Genomic DNA, 5000 nt, shown 5'->3' on the forward strand with positions numbered 1-5000 from the left:
CAATCAGGAAATCCACTCTATACTAGCCAGAGCTGGCACTGTTTCTGGAAGAAAGAGGCAATTTAACTTTATTTTCTAATCCTGGATAACCCATATTTCTGGCATTATGGCTCCCGGGGGGATGTGAGTGCTCTGGGTTTCTTTGAGGCATGAGTTTTCATCCAAGTTCTCAACTAATTGCACCTTGGGGCGACAGAACACAAAGGTATGGAAGCAGCATTTATGGATTTGAAAAGCTCACATCTGGAAGAAGGTTAAATAATTTTAATACAGTACTGAGTAATGAGAGGAAAGTAAAGAAAGGTCCCACCGAGATTTGAACTCGGATCACTGGATTCAGAGTCCAGAGTGCTAACCATTACACCATGGAACCATTAAGTACCTTCACCTGCCACACTAAAACTTTTAATTCTTCCTCCAGATCTCCAGAAAACCGGGGTACGGTTCCCAGATGGGGTGGCTATGATTATTTCGCCCCTTACTTAGGTCTGCGTCCTCAGGTAGGGTTGAAAAGCAGCAGTTGTGTGTGGTAGCGTGGCCGAGCGGTCTAAGGCGCTGGTTTTAGGCTCCAGTCTCTTTGGAGGCGTGGGTTCGAATCCCACCGCTGCCATTAGGCACTTTTTGCTGTTTCCAGAGGTATAACGAGATTACACCTTTGATCCCTAGCGCTGAGCTAAAGCGATTAATTCTCCCTCCAGAACTATTAAACGCTGACCCTTTAAGGACATTACCATGGAGCAGCAGGCATACGTTGTTCCTCGTTAGTATAGTTGTGAGTATTCCTGCCTGTCATGCAGGTGACCAGGCTCTGAATTCCCGAAGGGGAAGCTATGCTTGTTTTGCCCTTTACTTAGGTCTGTGTCCCCAGGTAGGGTCGGAAAGCTGCAACACCATGTGGTAGCGTGGCCGAGCGGTCTAAGGCGCTGGTTTAAGGCTCCAGTCTCTTCGGGGGCGTGGGTTTGAATCCCACCGTTGCCATTGAGTAGCTTTTGCTTTTACTTGCTCTTTCAGCTCACGTTACATGCCCAGAATATGGATTGGTTGAGGCAGGTACCTGGCGCCAGCTAACTAATCAGCGCTTCCCCTTTCAATGCAGGAGAACCTCTCGTCCCTCTCTCAGTATGGGCGCTGTATTACCACCTGCTAAGATTTTGCGCGGACAATCTGGAATACAATCCTTGAGGAGGGATCCCCAGGGATCAGATGTACTCTGTGATGAATAGGGTGAACAGGAAGAACTACAAAACTGACCCTTGCTCTCTTGCCTTAATCCTTCGCTAAATCTGAAACATAGGCACAGAGCAGCGTACACCATAATCTGCACCGAGCTGCAAAAGCCAGGGATATTCACAGAGGTTAACCAATCAGGAACTCCACTCTATACTAGCCAGAGCTGGCACTGTTTCTGGAAGAAAGAGGCAATTTAACTTTATTTTCTAATCCCGAATAACACATTTGTCTGGCATTATGGCTCCCGGGGGGATGTGAGTGCTCTGGGTTTCTTTGAGGCATGAGTTTTCATCCAAGTTCTCAACTAATTGCACCTCGGGGCGACAGAACACAAAGGTATGGAAGCAGCATTTATGGATTTGAAAAGCTCACATCTGGAAGAAGGTTAAATAATTTTAATACAGTACTGAGTAATGAGAGGAAAGTAAAGAAAGGTCCCACCAAGATTTGAACTCAGAGTTCAGAGTGCTAACCATTACACCATGGAACCATTAAGTACCTTCACCTGCCACACTAAAACTTTTAATTCTTCCTCCAGATCTCCAGAAAAGCGGGGTACGGTTCCCAGATGGGGTGGCTATGATTATTTCGCCCCTTACTTAGGTCTGCGTCCTCAGGTAGGGTTGAAAAGCAGCAGTTGTGTGCACTGGATTTAGGCTCCAGTCTCTTTGGAGGTGTGGGTTCGAGTCCCACCGCTGCCATTAGGCGCTTTTTGCTGTTTCCAGAGGGATAACGAGATTACACCTTTGATCCCTAGCGCTGAGCTAAAGCGATTAATTCTCCCTCCAGAACTATTAAACGCTGACCCTTTAAGGACATTACCATGGAGCAGCAGGCATACGTTGTTCCTCGTTAGTATAGTTGTGAGTATTCCTGCCTGTCATGCAGGTGACCAAGCTCTGAATTCCCGAAGGGGAAGCTATGCTTGTTTTGCCCTTTACTTAGGTCTGTGTCCCCAGGTAGGGTCGGAAAGCTGCAACACCATGTGGTAGCGTGGCCGAGCGGTCTAAGGCGCTGGATTAAGGCTCCAGTCTCTTCGGGGGCGTGGGTTCGAATCCCACCGTTGCCATTGAGTAGCTTTTGCTTTTACTTGCTCTTTCAGCTCACGTTACATGCCCAGAATATGGATTGGTTGAGGCAGGTACCTGGCGCCAGCTAACTAATCAGCGCTTCCCCTTTCAATGCAGGAGAACCTCTCGTCCCTCTCTCAGTATGGGCGCTGTATTACCACCTGCTAAGATGTTGCGCGGACAATCTGGAATACAATCCTTGAGGAGGGATCCCCAGGCATCAGATGTACTCTGTGATGAATAGGGTGAACAGGAAGAACTACAAAACTGACCCTTGCTGTCTTGCCTTAATCCTTCCCTAGATCTGAAACATAGGCACAGAGCAGCGTACACCATAATCTGCACCGAGCTGCAAAAGCCAGGGATATTCACAGAGGTTAACCAATCAGGAAATCCATTCTATACTAGCCAGAGCTGGCACTGTTTCTGGAAGAAAGAGGCAATTTAACTTTATTTTCTAATCCTGGATAACCCATATTTCTGGCATTATGGCTCCCGGGGGGATGTGAGTGCTCTGGGTTTCTTTGAGGCATGAGTTTTCATCCAAGTTCTCAACTAATTGCACCTTGGGGCGACAGAACACAAAGGTATGGAAGCAGCATTTATGGATTTGAAAAGCTCACATCTGGAAGAAGGTTAAATAATTTTAATACAGTACTGAGTAATGAGAGGAAAGTAAAGAAAGGTCCCACCGAGATTTGAACTCGGATCACTGGATTCAGAGTCCAGATTGCTAACCATTACACCATGGAACCATTAAGTACCTTCACCTGCCACACTAAAACTTTTAATTCTTCCTCCAGATCTCCAGAAAACCGGGGTACGGTTCCCAGATGGGGTGGCTATGATTATTTCGCCCCTTACTTAGGTCTGCGTCCTCAGGTAGGGTTGAAAAGCAGCAGTTGTGTGTGGTAGCGTGGCCGAGCGGTCTAAGGCGCTGGATTTAGGCTCCAGTCTCTTTGGAGGTGTGGGTTCGAATCCCACCGCTGCCATTAGGCACTTTTTGCTGTTTCCAGAGGTATAACGAGATTACACCTTTGATCCCTAGCGCTGAGCTAAAGCGATTAATTCTCCCTTCAGAACTATTAAACGCTGACCCTTTAAGGACATTACCATGGAGCAGCAGGCATAGGTTGTTCCTCGTTAGTATAGTTGTGAGTATTCCTGCCTGTCATGCAGGTGACCAGGCTCCGAATTCCCGAAGGGGAAGCTATGCTTGTTTTGCCCTTTACTTAGGTCTGTGTCCCCAGGTAGGGTCGGAAAGCTGCAACACCATGTGGTAGCGTGGCCGAGCGGTCTAAGGCGCTGGATTAAGGTTCCAGTCTCTTCGGGGGCGTGGGTTCGAATCCCACCGTTGCCATTGAGTAGCTTTTGCTTTTACTTGCTCTTTCAGCTCACGTTACATGCCCAGAATATCGATTGGTTGAGGCAGGTACCTGGCGCCAGCTAACTAATCAGCGCTTCCCCTTTCAATGCAGGAGAACCTCTCGTCCCTCTCTCAGTATGGGCGCTGTATTACCACCTGCTAAGATGTTGCGCGGACAATCTGGAATACAATCCTTGAGGAGGGATCCCCAGGGATCAGATGTACTCTGTGATGAATAGGGTGAACAGGAAGAACTACAAAACTGACCCTTGCTGTCTTGCCTTAATCCTTCCCTAGATCTGAAACATAGGCACAGAGCAGCGTACACCATAATCTGCACCGAGCTGCAAAAGCCAGGGATATTCACAGAGGTTAACCAATCAGGAAATTCACTCTATACTAGCCAGAGCTGGCACTGTTTCTGGAAGAAAGAGGCAATTTAACTTTATTTTCTAATCCTGGATAACCCATATTTCTGGCATTATGGCTCCCGGGGGGATGTGAGTGCTCTGGGTTTCTTTGAGGCATGAGTTTTCATCCAAGTTCTCAACTAATTGCACCTTGGGGCGACAGAACACAAAGGTATGGAAGCAGCATTTATGGATTTGAAAAGCTCACATCTGGAAGAAGGTTAAATAATTTTAATACAGTACTGAGTAATGAGAGGAAAGTAAAGAAAGGTCCCACCGAGATTTGAACTCGGATCACTGGATTCAGAGTCCAGAGTGCTAACCATTACACCATGGAACCATTAAGTACCTTCACCTGCCACACTAAAACTTTTAATTCTTCCTCCAGATCTCCAGAAAACCGGGGTACGGTTCCCAGATGGGGTGGCTATGATTATTTCGCCCCTTACTTAGGTCTGCGTCCTCAGGTAGGGTTGAAAAGCAGCAGTTGTGTGTGGTAGCGTGGCCGAGCGGTCTAAGGCGCTGGATTTAGGCTCCAGTCTCTTTGGAGGCGTGGGTTCGAATCCCACCGCTGCCATTAGGCACTTTTTACTGTTTCCAGAGGTATAACGAGATTACACCTTTGATCCCTAGCGCTGAGCTAAAGCGATTAATTCTCCCTTCAGAACTATTAAACGCTGACCCTTTAAGGACATTACCATGGAGCAGCAGGCATAGGTTGTTCCTCGTTAGTATAGTTGTGAGTATTCCTGCCTGTCATGCAGGTAACCAGGCTCCGAATTCCCGAAGGGGAAGCTATGCTTGTTTTGCCCTTTACTTAGGTCTATGTCCCCAGGTAGGGTCGGAAAGCTGCAACACCATGTGGTAGCGTGGCCGAGCGGTCTAAGGCGCTGAATTAAGGCTCCAGTCTCTTCGGGGGTGTGG

At 47.6% G+C, this 5000-nt stretch overlaps 9 non-coding genes across 9 annotated transcripts; 6 read left to right on the top strand and 3 right to left on the bottom strand.

Moving 5' to 3' along the window:
• Positions 1 to 301: 301 nt before the first annotated feature.
• On the bottom strand, positions 302 to 373 carry TRNAQ-CUG (transfer RNA glutamine (anticodon CUG)). The gene has a single exon. It is a non-coding gene; the product is annotated as a tRNA-Gln (tRNA).
• Positions 374 to 528: 155 nt separating this feature from the next.
• TRNAL-UAG (transfer RNA leucine (anticodon UAG)) lies at positions 529 to 610 on the top strand. The gene has a single exon. It is a non-coding gene; the product is annotated as a tRNA-Leu (tRNA).
• A 286-nt stretch (positions 611 to 896) lies between these two features.
• TRNAL-AAG (transfer RNA leucine (anticodon AAG)) lies at positions 897 to 978 on the top strand. Its single transcript has one exon. It is a non-coding gene; the product is annotated as a tRNA-Leu (tRNA).
• Positions 979 to 2217: 1239 nt separating this feature from the next.
• Positions 2218 to 2299, top strand: TRNAL-AAG (transfer RNA leucine (anticodon AAG)). Its single transcript has one exon. It is a non-coding gene; the product is annotated as a tRNA-Leu (tRNA).
• Positions 2300 to 2983: 684 nt separating this feature from the next.
• TRNAQ-CUG (transfer RNA glutamine (anticodon CUG)) lies at positions 2984 to 3055 on the bottom strand. The gene has a single exon. It is a non-coding gene; the product is annotated as a tRNA-Gln (tRNA).
• A 155-nt stretch (positions 3056 to 3210) lies between these two features.
• TRNAL-UAG (transfer RNA leucine (anticodon UAG)) lies at positions 3211 to 3292 on the top strand. The gene has a single exon. It is a non-coding gene; the product is annotated as a tRNA-Leu (tRNA).
• Positions 3293 to 3578: 286 nt separating this feature from the next.
• TRNAL-AAG (transfer RNA leucine (anticodon AAG)) lies at positions 3579 to 3660 on the top strand. Its single transcript has one exon. It is a non-coding gene; the product is annotated as a tRNA-Leu (tRNA).
• Positions 3661 to 4344: 684 nt separating this feature from the next.
• On the bottom strand, positions 4345 to 4416 carry TRNAQ-CUG (transfer RNA glutamine (anticodon CUG)). The gene has a single exon. It is a non-coding gene; the product is annotated as a tRNA-Gln (tRNA).
• A 155-nt stretch (positions 4417 to 4571) lies between these two features.
• On the top strand, positions 4572 to 4653 carry TRNAL-UAG (transfer RNA leucine (anticodon UAG)). The gene has a single exon. It is a non-coding gene; the product is annotated as a tRNA-Leu (tRNA).
• The last annotated feature ends 347 nt before the right edge of the window (positions 4654 to 5000 follow it).

The sequence above is a fragment of the Hyla sarda genome, chromosome 4, assembly GCF_029499605.1.
Source record: "Hyla sarda isolate aHylSar1 chromosome 4, aHylSar1.hap1, whole genome shotgun sequence".
In the NCBI taxonomy this organism is placed as follows: Eukaryota; Metazoa; Chordata; class Amphibia; order Anura; family Hylidae; genus Hyla; species Hyla sarda.